We start from the raw sequence: 13,825 nt of genomic DNA on the forward strand, positions 1-13,825 counted from the left end.
CTTATATGTAAAAATCTTCTAAGACAAAACACACAATTACATGACTATTCTTCCAGTTCTGCAGCCACCATTGCCCAGTATGCAGAGCTGCTGGACGGCTATCTCAGGAAGAACAGGATGAGGCTGGCTGTACATACTGATACTCTCATGACAGATACATGCAGGAGCTCACATCACCTTTGTAATGGAAACTTGTATGGTGAAGTTGAAAGTTGAAAACATAAATGATTTCCATTAAAATCCAGGAATAAAAGGGCAAAATAATTCTGTGGAACACTTACTGAAAACAGCAACCAGAATCACAACATTGATGAATGGGACCACCAAGATTCTTCTCACCAAAGGGGGTCCTATAAATAAAACAATGTATTCATTCATATTAGACTGTGGGACGAATTATCAGTGTAGTTATGATTAGAGATGAGTGAATCGGTTCGCCCGGTATGGGATCCGGGAGTCCGATCGGATTCAGATTTTTGGAAATCCGCTCCGATTTTTTTTTCTTGCTTTCTAAAATGGCAGCCGCCATTCTAGAAAGCAGGAAGTGTTCCGGGTGGGAAAAGCGCTTTCCCATGATGCCCGAAACACATCCAATCAGCAGGGATCTTGTACTAGCCCACCCGCTGTGTGACGTCGGTATTGCTTTAAAAGGAGTGGTCACATGACCGCACCACGCAGTGTGTAGAGGGAGAGAGAGAGAGGAAGCAAGCTGCTGTTGTGTACTACAGACTACTGAGAAGATATTGTGGGAAAGGAAAGATTAGGAAAGCCTAGATGAGAAACATCTAGTGATTGAGAGAGAAATATAGAGAGGGCGAAAGATAGATAGATTAGGCATTGGACAGAAAAGGGTGCACGGAACCAAAACGTGACGTACAGATATACAAGTACTATACTTCTGATAGTGTGTATATCACATCTGTCTTATGCTGAGAGACAAAAATACCTGGTTCAGGGGTATAGCATTGTATCTTAAAAAAAAGTGCTATATACCCAATTTCTATACTTGGACACTTCTGATTGAAAGTGTGTATATCACATCTGTCTTATCCTGAGAGACTAAAATACCTGGTTCAGGTGTATAGCATTGTATCTTAAAAAAGTGCTATATACATATACTGTATATACCCAATTTCCATACTTGGACCCTTCTGATTGAAAGTGTGTATATCACATACGTCTTATCCTGAGAGACAAAAATACCTGGTTCAGGTGTATAGCATTGTATCTTAAAAAAAAGTGCTATATACCCAATTTCTATACTTGGACCCTTCTGATTGAAAGTGTGTATATCACACCCGTCTTATACTGAGAGACTAAAATAACTGGTTCAGGTGTATAGCATTGTATCTTAAAAAAAAAAGTGCTATATACCCAATTTCTATACTTGGACCCTTCTGATTGAAAGTGTGTATATCACACCCGTCTTATACTGAGAGACTAAAATAACTGGTTCAGGTGTATAGCATTGTATCTTTAAAAAAGTGCTATATACCCAATTTCTATACTTGGACCCTTCTGATTGAAAGTGTGTATATCACATCCGTCTTATCCTGAGAGACTAAAATACCTGGTTCCGGTGTGTAGCATTATATCTTAAAAAATTGCTATATATATATATATATATATATATATATATATATACAATTTCTATAGTTGTCCTACATATTACAAGTCATTACAGTCGCAGGCCTGAGATTCCTTTGTCACACCAGGGTCGTGTCCACACGTCTAATTCCACAGTCTTGGAGTGGCTGGCTCACACTTCGACGTCCATAAGGATAGCCATAGCCATAGGCTGTATCCTAGTTTTCCAGGCGGTCCTCCTGCTGTATCCACCTGCTCCACGGAGCGGGCAGACAGCGGGAATCTGATGCCGAGCGTTCGGGTTCATACGAACCCGAACCTCGGCGGGTTCGGACCATCCCTATTGAGGAGATAAAGCACGCCCCGTGTATGGCACACACTTTCTAAAGTCTTCATCCCATTTACAGACTGTGCTGTCAATGGCTCGAAAGCTGTGTAACCATTTCAGCCATTCAAGTCGCTCTCACCACATCCTCCTCGACCTGCAGCGGAGGAATGGTCTTCCCAACCATCGTCTCATTTGCGATGTAGCCACGAGGTGGAACTCCACCCTCCACATGCTGGACCGGCTCTATGAGCAGAGGAAGGCTTTGACTGATTTCCTCTTGATGCAGGCGGACACGGTGACTCCCCTGTGTAACCTGAAGCTCGGCCAGTGGCAGCTCATGCGTGACACCTGCCGCTTGCTACGACCCTTTGAGGAGGGCACCTTTCTGGTCAGTGGGCAAGACACAGGGCTGAGCGCCATCATACCCATGCTTCATGTACTGGAGCTGATGCTGATGCGACTGCCACTGGTCTTGCCACTGTCACAGCCTGGGTCACTGGAGGAAGGCTTGGCGGAAGAGGAGGGAGAGGAAGTTGAGGAGGAGGAGAACCTGAACGCACAGGAACTCTTAGGGTAGACGGGTGGAGGAGAAGGAGATGAGCCTTCCTGCCAGACCAGAGGGGGGCCAGAGGAGGATATGCAGGGCTATGAGGAGGATGAGAAGGATGGAGGCAGTACCCATTAGCAGTATGCTGTGGAGACGGAGGCGGGGACTCCTTCCCACTCCCTGGTGGAAATGGCTAAGCGCATGTTGATATGCTTTCGGCCGACCCACGCTTGCAAAGGATTCGTCAATGGGACGAGTTCTGGCTGGCCACACTACTGGACCCACGGTATCGCAACAAGCTGTGTGAATTCATTCACCCTTCCCAACGGGAGGAAAAAATGAATTATTATAGAAAGGAGCTGGGTGTACAGTTAGTGGCAGCCCTTGGAACACAACGCTCTCATTCACGCCATTCCCACCAGGGCCACACCAGCAGCGCTGCCTCCTCCACATCCTCCTCTAGCAGCTTGGGTGGCATGAGCAGCGGCACCAGTCTGAGCCTGATGTCCATGATGCACGCTTTCATGCAGCCACAGGCCGGGGTAACAGGGGCACCCGCACAGCAGCAGGACATGGCGGCACACCTCAAACAGCAAGTCCAGGTGTTTTTGGACTCTATGTTGCCACCTAACGTCCCCGAACCTCTGGACTACTGGGTGGAAAAATTAGATGTCTGCCACAACTCACTGAATTTGCTTTGGACATACTCTCCTGTCTGGCCAGCAGTGTGTGATCCGAGCGAGTTTTCAGCGCAGCAGGTCATATTGTCAGTCCCAGGAGAACCAGATTGTCTTGTGATAATGTGGAGCGTCTGACTTTCATCAAAATTAACGCCACATGGATAGATAAGGACTTTGTGACACCTGCTCCTGATACCACAGAGTAGGATTTGGTCGTGTTGTCACCAAGATGTAGGACCTTTTCTGCTTCTATTATGGCCTATATGTGAACTAGACCGTACTGGTCGTACCACCATTCCTGCTGCTGCTGCCTCCCTGCTACCTCTCGCCTGTCCATGGACCTCATTATTCTGCTTCCGCTGCTCATGTTACCCCATTACAACTGCTACTCCTGCCCTGGCCTCCATGTTGGCTCCTGCCCTGGCCTCCATATAGGCTACTGCTGGGTCTTCACTGGCCTCCATGTTGGCTACTGTTGCTCCTGCCCTGGCCTACATGTTGGTTACTGCCGCTCCTGCCCTGGCCTCCCTGTTGGCTACTGCTGATCCTGCCTGGCCTCCCTGTTGGCTACTGTTGCTTCTGCCTGGCCTCCATGTTGGCTACCGCTGCTCCTGCCCTGGCCTCCCTGTTGGCTACTGTTGCTCCTGCCTGGCCTCCATGTTTACTACTGCTGCTCCTGTACTGGCCTCCTTGTTGGATACTGCTGCTCCTGCCTGGCCTCCATGTTGGCTACTGTTGCTCCTGCCCTTGGCTCCATGTTGGCTACTGCTGGGCCTTGACTGGCATCTAGGTTGACTACTGCTGTGCCTGCCCTTGCCTCAATGTTGGCTCCTGCTGAGCCTTCACTGGCATCTAGGTTGACTACTGCTGTGCCTGCCCTTGCCTCAGTGTTGGTTACTGCTGGGCCTTGACAGGCATCTAGGTTGACTACTGCTGTGACTGCCCTTGCCTCAATGTTGGCTACTGCTGGGCCTTGACTGGCATCTAGGTTGACTACTGCTGTGTCTGCCCTTGCCTCAATGTTGGCTACTGCTGGGCCTTAACTGGCATCTAGGTTGACTACTGCTGTGCCTGCCCTTGCCTCAATTTTGGCTACTGCTGGGCCTTGACTGGCATCTAGGTTGACTACTGCTGTGCCTGCCCTTGCCTCAATGTTGGCTACTGCTGGGCCTTAACTGGCATCTAGGTTGACTACTGCTGTGCCTGCCCTTGCCTCAATGTTGGCTACTGCTGGGCCTTAATTGGCATCTAGGTTGACAACTGGTGTGCCTGCCCTTGCCTCCTTGTTGTCTACTGCTGCTCCTGCCTGGCCTCCATGTTGGCTATTGTTGCTCCTGTCTGGCCTCCATGTTGGCTACTGCTGCTCCTGCCTGTCCTCCATGTTGGCTACTGCTGATCCTGCCTGGCCTCCATGTTGGCTACTGCTGATCCTGCCTGCCCTCCATGTTGGCTACTGTTGCTCCTGCCTGGCCTCCATGTTGGCTACTGCTGCTCCTGCCTGGCCTCCATGTTGGCTACTGCTGATCCTGCCTGGCCTCCATGTTGGCTACTGCTGCTCCTGTCTGACCTCCATGTTGGCTACTGCTGCTCCTGCCTGTCCTCCATGTTGGCTCCTGCTGCTCCTGCTTGGCCTCCATGTTAGCTACTGCTGATCCTGCCTGCCCTCCATGTTGACTACTGTTGCTCCTGCCTTGCCTCCATGTTGGCTACTGCTGCTCCTGCCTGGCCTCCATGTTGGCTACTGCTGATTCTGTCTGGCCTCCATGTTGGCTACTGCTGATCCTGCCTGCCCTCCATGTTGGCTACTGCTGCTCCTGCCTTTCCTCCATGTTGACTACTGCTGCTCCTGTACTGGCCTCAAATGACTATTGCTGGACCTCCACTGGCCTCCAATGACTACTGCTGCTCCTTCACTGCATTTGTGACCTTTTTCCTGCATAGACCCTGTAATGGAGAGTTTCCTGCACAGACCCTGTAATGGTGAATATTGAAGTCTAAAAAAAAAAATTTGAGATATCGAAAAGATAATGATGTTACTGACATGTAGAGCCCTAAATTCAACCAAATACACTACCCCCGTATCATATAGATGCTTTAAACTATGAAATCCGAAGAAATCCGAAATTCGGTTGGACCGAACTCTCAGAAAAAATCTGAAAGTCTGGTCGGACCGAACTTTTGAAAAGTTCGCTAATCTCTAGTTATGATAGATGATCTTCTCGCTGTATGGCCTCGTTCCTATGTTTATGTGCCAACTATAAGCACTTTCAGGGGTGGGAAGGGGTCAGCATAGGCATTCTAACTAGCCTTTAGCTACATAGCCCCAGATACAGCGAGCTGTAATGCAATATGGGTTCTGATGCCTTTCTATCATAGCCAGCTTTAATTTGTAGCTACTAAAGCTGGTTTTGTGGAATCGGACCAGATAGGCTAGTGTTCCCTCTCCATGTACCCTTGGTGCCCATGACCCTGTTCACCAGATGTGCTTCTTTGGATCACTTTTGATAACTACTAACTACTACATACTGGGAACACCCCATGACATTTTGACCCAGTCCTCTTGTCATGATTATTTGGCCCTTATTACTCATATTCTTACACTTGCCCATTTTTCCTGCTTCCAACACATTAAAGCGAATGTACCACTAGTTACATTGCTATCGTTTTTTTTTACATTAACAGACTGGCGCCAGTGCAGGGATGCTGGTGACGTGGTCCTTTTTTTCAACTGCTGCCTGGTTCTCATATACTGTGCTAGTATATTCCCGAGCACCGGTACAGCATGAAGCACTGGGGGCAGGCTGGCCTATGAATCAATGTAGCCATGTCATAGAGGGGAGGGGAGATTGTCACATTGGGGGCCTGTGGGCTGACCCTCAGTGCTTCATGTTTGGCCGATGCTCAGGAATATATCGGCACCATTCGTGAAAACTGGGCGGTAGTTCAAAAAAAGGGCTGTGCCACTGGCATCCCTGCACTGTTGCCAGTCTGTTAATGTAAAAAACCCATAGCGATGTACCTAGTGGCACATTCGCTTTAATGACAAGAACTGTCAGGGGCAATTGTCACAAATTAATCTATGTATCGCATCAGTCAGAAGTCTCCATTGCTCATTATGTTATGATTATGTCACATTTCCTATAAAAAAATAGCACTGGCAAAACAACGGACACCTTGGCGGAACATCATGGAATGCAAACCAATGGGCTCTGTTTGGTATGGTCAGTGTCCTTTTGCGTGATGGATCCGGCCTGGACAGTAGTTTCCATTATAAGGCTACGTTCACACGTAGCAAAAGTCGCCAGCCTTCCTGTCGGCGCCAAAGAATTGCGCCACTTTTGCTACGTGTGAACGTAGCCTAAAAAGAAATCATGAGACAGATGTGAACGGAGCCTAATGAACACAAAATATTAGAGAAAGTGGAAATAATATATTAGATTTGTTATTTTGCGATAATCCCGGGGTGTAGGGGGTTACGTAACCAGCGCTTTTGAAGATCAGAGAAGCTTATCATCTTTTTATGTCTCATGATTCATAGAGCTTTTATGGCGGCACAGAGAGTTCCTACAGTACCGCACTGCTAACAAATGTATTGTGCTTAATAACTAAAAATCTTATTTCTTTAATATTGGTTAAGATGGAATCGTCTTCTGGCTCTTTAGTTTTTATAGTCAAATCTGTATTGTATTTCATGTATATTATGCACAAAAGCAGTAGGTGTCTGCTATCATCATCCAGCCATATAAAAACATTGGGGGAGATTTATCAGACATGACATAAAGCAGATTTGGCTCAGTTGCCCCTAGCAACCAATCAGATTCCACCTTTCTTTCATCACTGATTCTTTGGAAAATAAAAGGTGGAATCTGATTGGTTGCTAGGGGAAACTGAGCCAATTCTACTTTATACCAGTTTGATAAATCTCCCCCATCATGTAAAGGGGCCTAAGGGCTCAATCATACTTCTGTATGACAATTTGTTTAGTTTTTGTACCATGTTTTTTGCAAAGTTGTAAATTTTTCATCTATTTTTGTAATGATGCTAAAATACAACTGTTACAAAAATGAATAAATACACACACACACACACACACACACACACACACACGTGACCCATCCAAAAACAAATTCAGCCTATTGACTTCTGTAACAAAAACAGTACCGGTATTGATCTAATGAAATATCTGGCATATTGAAAGGAAATGCCAGGCACATATTTAAAGAAAAAACGAGAAAAAGTTAAATATGGGTCCGAAATACAGAAATGTCAATGAACCCTAATAGTGAAACTGGGACTGAACATGATGCATGTGAATCAGATATGGAGGTTTTTGAAAGTCAAGGTAATGGTCATAAAAATCCTTTTAATTGCTAAGCCAAAGCTCCAGATGCTTTTGTGCTGTATTTGCATGGTAATGTTGTTAAATTGACTTTGTAAATGTTAAGCTTATTCATAGATTTGTCCCGAAGAACAAAGGGGAGTTCTGCCTGTGTGTAATGGTAATGAATTACAAACACAGATAAGGAGACACCTACTGTATGCGGAGCCTCTTTGTTTGCTCTAGGCGGCTGCACCTACTCAGTTCCAGACATTAATATGTAGAATCTAAAACGTATGTTAACTAAATCATTTCTTATCAAAACCTCACTGACATATATCATAGGTATCAGGGCAGACACTACGTTGTAACCCCTAAAGGCCCTATTACACCAATCGTTTATCGGCGCTCGCTTGCTCCCAAGAATTAAAGTATTTTATTGCCTCCCAAAATTTATACAAATCACCAATATACACTTATTACTGGAAATTTCCCTGCACTTACTACTGCAGGTAGTCTTCACTTCCTGGATTAAAATAATGACATCACGACCCCACACCCAGAGCTGTGCGGGCTGTGGCTGCTGGAGGTGGCGGGGGATGCTCAGTGTAAGCTTTGTCCCCCTCCTGGTGTCCCTGACGCAGCTCTCCCCCAGTGTGCTGCTCCCCACCGGGACTCCCCCTGTTTTCTCCCAGTGTGCCGCTTCCCATCAGGACCCCCCCTGCTCTCGTACAGGGTGCCTGCTCCCCACCCCGCTCGTAGGTCCCACCGGGTGGAGTGGGCAGCGGGCACATAGGGAAGAGTGTGGGAAGCGGGCATGCTGGGGAAGAGTGGGGGGAGTACTGGCGGGGAGCATCACCCTGGAGGAGAGCAGGGGGTCCAGGTGGCCAGCGTCACCCTGGAAGAGAGCAGGGGGGGTCCCAGTGGGTAGCAGCACACTGGGGGAAAGCCATATCATCTAATAACTTTAATGAGAAAAAATGATCCATCGCTAGTTTTTGTTTCTTTTTCAATCCAATCAATACATTTTATAGATTTTTGACTTAAGGCCATATTAGACAGCCCAGAATGTGGGGTAAGCGAGCACCAATCTGCTAGATCAGTGCTTGCTTACTAAAGGCCCTATTACACGGAACGATTATCGGTCGTATGCAGCCGATATCGGCCATTACCGCCGATAATCGTCCTGTGTAATAGAAGGCAACTATAAGCTGACATGAATGATGTTGGCTGATCGTTGCTGTCGTTTTTCTTTCAACATGTTGAAAGACAAACCACTGTGATAGGAGCGATATGCTCACGTCGCTCTGTGGAATAGGAGCGGCGGCAGCAGACTGCCGCTATCCTCTGTGAGCAGCCCCCCACACCTCTCAGCGGCCTCCTCTGCACTTACCCGCTCGCTGCCACCACGTGTAATAGCGGCGGCAGTGAGCAGGGAACGAGGAGCAAACGAGCGCTGACAGCGCTTGTTTGCTCCTCAATATCTCTCCATGCAATGCCTATTACATGTCTCAGTAATCATGTGGGCAGAGTTGCATCAACATGAATAACCCCTCCTTTAAGAGATGTGCAACAGGCGGCAGATGATGTTTTGACATGTTGAAAGACAACCATCTTGCATTTGCTTGCTTGTCGGCTGATCTCTGTCTCTGTTACACAGGGAGATATCTGCCTGATTTGGAAGGTAATCTTGCAGTGTAATATAGCCTTTACAATTGATTGGAGAAGGGTGGATTTGGCCATTGCCCAAGATTGCCCCCTATACCATCAGCACTTAAAGATAATGTTTAGTGTGCAGATAAAGGGGTATAGAATACCTGCCATGATCACAATTATATTTCCTGTGAAGTTTCACTTTCTCATTGTAATTATTCTTTATATATATATTGTAGTAATAACCCTATGTTAGTAATAACCCTATCATATTGTAGTATGATCCCTATGAGCAAAAAAAAAGTTAAAAAAGAAAAATTTTTTATAATTAAAACCCGTCCCATAATAAAAGTTTACATCACACCTCTTTCCTTTTTTTAAAAAAAAAACAAAAAAAAACAAACCATAATAAACATATTTGCGCTCCAGAGCACTGTTAGGAGCACTGCCATGTCATCCAGCCTGCCCCCTCCATTGATTATCATTAGAAGGGGCAGCCGGATAATGCGGCAGTGCTCCTAATGGTGCTCTGGAGCAAAGTTTACCCCGACTAACAGCACACAACCAGCGCTGAGGAGGAAGGTAAAACACATACATTCCTCCTTAGCATCCCGGGCTCCATTGGGGCATATCAGAAGGTTAGATTTGTTAAATTAAGTGTGTGGTTGAAATTTACAATTGGTGGCTCAAATAAATGAGAGCTCATATGGGTCTGTAGGTAAAAAAAAAGTGCAAGCACTGTGCCTTTTTAAACACAAGGAAGAAGAAACAAAAGAGCAAAAACTGGTCAAATACAAAAAAGTTTTTCATGGTTAAGTTAATTTTTTCATGGTTAAGTTAATTCTGGACTTGGCCTATACCACACCACAAGGACACAGAGGCTACATGTGTAACGGGCGTGTGTTGGGACCCAGGGAGGGCTTATACCACTCAGAGCCACGTGAAAAGTGCCACGTCGGTACTGCAACACCAGCCCTTGCAAACATTTAGTACCCCTGGGTTACCACATTTCTGCACATACAGTAAAGACCGTCATGATTATGCATATATGAATATGCATAGGGAAGATGTCACTGAATGAGGCGGCAGGCGAGCCGAGGGGGGTGCTCTGTGACACAGAGGAACTTCCCCAGCGCTCCTAACAAGCTGATTAGCATATTTGCAAAAAGAAGACCGTAGCTGCAAACATCAGGCACACAGCTGCATGGGGATATCAGCAGGATAGATATTTGCACAAACCTGATGATTCCTCTTTAAAAAAAAAAGCAGTCATGCCATCTTAGTAGTCTTATACTCAGGGTTTACTAATAGAGCCGTCACAGAGAATGTAACACAAAAGCGAATACCACTGAGATGACCAGTGTTAAAAAAAAAATAAAAAAACAACAACTCTGTCGGAAGATATTCATGCTGTATGTGCCTGCCCCGTGGTTGTAATGTGGATTGCTTCATGTCAAAGCATTGGATAAATAGTGGTACACAGTAATACAATACATATATGATAAAATAGCCAATAAATCACATTAGGGAGAATGGTATTATTTCACCATTTAATTCATACCATTACTTAGTCTCTTGCGGTTTTACATGTTTAATTGTGATATTTTCCACTATTGCGGAATAGGTGACATTGTATCAGTTCTGCAGGTTACTGGTGCTATATCAGTGTGGACAGCGTCTTGTATCAGGGCTGTCGCTATGGTAACCATGTTGTGTACTGATTCATGGGGTTCAGTGACATCACTGATTATGACATCTAGAACCTTCCGCATAAAACCCTTCTACATTGGTCTCCTGGTGTCATTTCTCAGTGAGACTTTCGGGCCTCATAGAGTTTGGCTGTTTTTGCCTCTGAGTTCATAAGACTCATAGGAAGCAGGAAAAAACTTTGGCTTTCCTTGGCGCCATGCCGCGCCGGAGGAGGAGGAGAGACAGGAGGAGATCAAGAAATAACATTAATGAAGGTAACAAGTTACATATCACACTCACCACCCAAAGACCCAACACCACTTACATATAATCTATAAAATATATGGATTTATCAAACCTTGTGCATTGGAGACGTTACCATAGCAACCAATCAATCCCAGCTTTTATGTTTGGGAGGACCTATCAAAAATGAGAACTGGGATCTGATTGGTTGCTATGGCAACTGCTCCACTTTCCATTTGCACAAGGCTTCATAAATGTCCCTCAACAGGTGCGGTGACAATATTCCTGCCTGTGTCTGGATTATAGATAGGACATGTAAGACCCGGGAGCTGATGATAACATGCCCCTGGTGTCCATAACAATCCATTAAATATGATACATGTCTGTTTTTCAGGAAACATTACTGTGGTGAGGAGGAGGAGGAGGAGGAGGAGGAGGGAGACGCCACCATCTCTCCTCAGTATCCTAATGAGGTTTTTGGATCAAGGAACTCCGGATGCAATCAGTGAACCACCCTCCTCAACCACCACTGCAGAGGATGAGAGGTGCCCCATATGTCTGGACAGTCTGAGGGGGGATGCTGTCCAGCTGGCATGCACCCATATATTCCACTGGTCTTGTCTGAACACATGGCTGCAATACAACCAGTCATGCCCCATGTGCAGGGCAGCCATCAGCAGCGAGTGAGAGGTAGGCCTGCTAAACTAACATAGTTATATGCAATAAATGTAGTGATTCTATAGTTGTAGTTGCAGTAATGATTACAGATTGTAAACCAGCTTTTTACAGGTTAAAAAACATGGCGCCCTTATTCCAAAACCGGAAAGATTCTCTTCATTGCACATAGCAACCAATCACAGCTAAGCTGAGCTGTGATTGGTTGCTATCTTACTAAAAGACAGCGCCATAAATCTTGTGAACTGTTCTGGGGTCTGTGTAAAGGGGGTTCTAGTCTAGGGTCTGATCAACAATACGGTTTGCAGCCTTAGGCTATGTTCACACTACGTAAAAGTACGGCCGTTGTTGCCATCGGCAACAACGACAGTATTTTGTACAGTGTGGAACACAGCCTGTTCTTCTATGGGATCCCGGCCGGAGCATATACATATAGTATACACCCTGGCCGGGATCCCATGCGGCAACGCAAAGAACTGACATGTCAGTTTTCTGCGGCGGCAATTCAGTGAATTGCAGCCGTAGAAAGACCTGTCAGTTCATACAATGAAGCGAGCGGCTCTGGCAGCTTGCTTCATTGTGTGCTGATGCGCCCGCATCAGAACACTGCGGCCAGAAAGATCATCCGGCCGGTACTTAAGCACCGGCCGGAATGATATTTGCAGAGACCGGCCGTTCTGTGACCCGGCCGGATCACGGAATGGCCGGTCTCTCACATAGTGTGCGCATAGCCTTAATGTATATCAATCAGCCATGTACCAATGAACACACCTTATGTTTTTTTCTGTTTTTTTTTCCAGCAAATGATTAATGTGGACATGGATTAAGAAGACAAGACAAGAATGGAAGAACCTATAATTCTAATTATATAATGAATTTTATAAAATCTAATTTGGATTCACGGGAGATTCTTGTGTTGTCATTCCGAAAACAGAAAATCATCTTCATCATCATGATCACAGCACAGATTCTTACCTTCCCTGTAATGTGTGGGGGTGCTGCAAGGAGGCTTTGCCTCCTCCAACTCCTAATTCACCATGATACTGCTAGCAGGTGTAAATTGTATCAGAAATCTATTTCTGCCCCCACCATGCGGCAAGCCTCGCCACATTTAACCAAGAGGGGTGCGCCTCTTAGTAAATCCGGATAGGAAAAGGGGATGGGCTTTATCTAAGACAGGTGTATGAGTACACCAGTCTTGATAAATGTCTAGAGATTCATCATTCATATAACATGCAGTATATTTACTGTGGAATTCTCTTTACCCAATAATCAATTAATAAGTGACACAAAAATGTAAAATTATTTGGAAAGACAATACATTTTCACAAGGGAAAATAAAAAGATATATTTAAAAATTTTACTCACTAATCCACCCTTCTAATGAATATTGGGACGACAGTCTGCAGTGATGTCACACCAACGCTCATCAATGCAACAAACTTTTATTAGAAGGGGCCTGGCATTTCCACCCTTATAGCATCAAATCGCCACATTAGCATATGATTTAATCAGCAAAATCCACAAAAACTGCGCCGCGGATTAAGGCAATTCGTGAACTTTATTGAAAAAAGGGTTGTACATTTTAAGCTCAGCGGTGTGACTATGAGGCGGAGGGCATGAATTAGGGAGTGGCTTAGGGAGTGTGGTTATAGAGCTCCTAATCCCCCATCCCAACCATGGCTCCCATCACATATTCACATCTTGAGCAATGAAAGGGATAGGAACATTTGTCCACCTGATCACTAGAGCATGTGCGAAGGCTGCTCTCTGACAACTGTATAGGAAGTAACAATTAACCTGTACCTTTCTATTAATAAAACAATGAAAAGCACACGCACAGCTGCTAAGGCAAAAAATAACCCCTTCATTTTCTAGGTTTAAGAAAATAAATGTGGTTGGTTGCTATGAGCATTAAGACCTTTTTCATAACAGAAGACCAACAAAGCTAACACTATAAAGGGAAGGCTTATTAATAGACGCTGCTGTCACTTTTTGATCAGTAGGGGTCAAACTTATTGGACCCCCACTGATCATTGAAATTAGGTACTGGTCTAGGCATGCATTCCCTTCACTGCTTTTTCGTATTCAAGTGAGCAGGGCGG

At 45.4% G+C, this 13,825-nt stretch overlaps 1 long non-coding RNA gene across 1 annotated transcript; it reads left to right on the top strand.

Annotated features, from left to right (window-relative positions):
- Positions 1-10,897: 10,897 nt before the first annotated feature.
- Positions 10,898-12,621, top strand: LOC138783902 (uncharacterized). The gene is made up of 3 exons (XR_011361791.1): positions 10,898-11,077; positions 11,440-11,735; positions 12,521-12,621. It is a non-coding gene; the product is annotated as an uncharacterized lncRNA (long non-coding RNA).
- Positions 12,622-13,825: the final 1,204 nt, after the last annotated feature.

This window comes from Dendropsophus ebraccatus, chromosome 1 (assembly GCF_027789765.1).
Source record: "Dendropsophus ebraccatus isolate aDenEbr1 chromosome 1, aDenEbr1.pat, whole genome shotgun sequence".
Classification (NCBI taxonomy): Eukaryota; Metazoa; Chordata; class Amphibia; order Anura; family Hylidae; genus Dendropsophus; species Dendropsophus ebraccatus.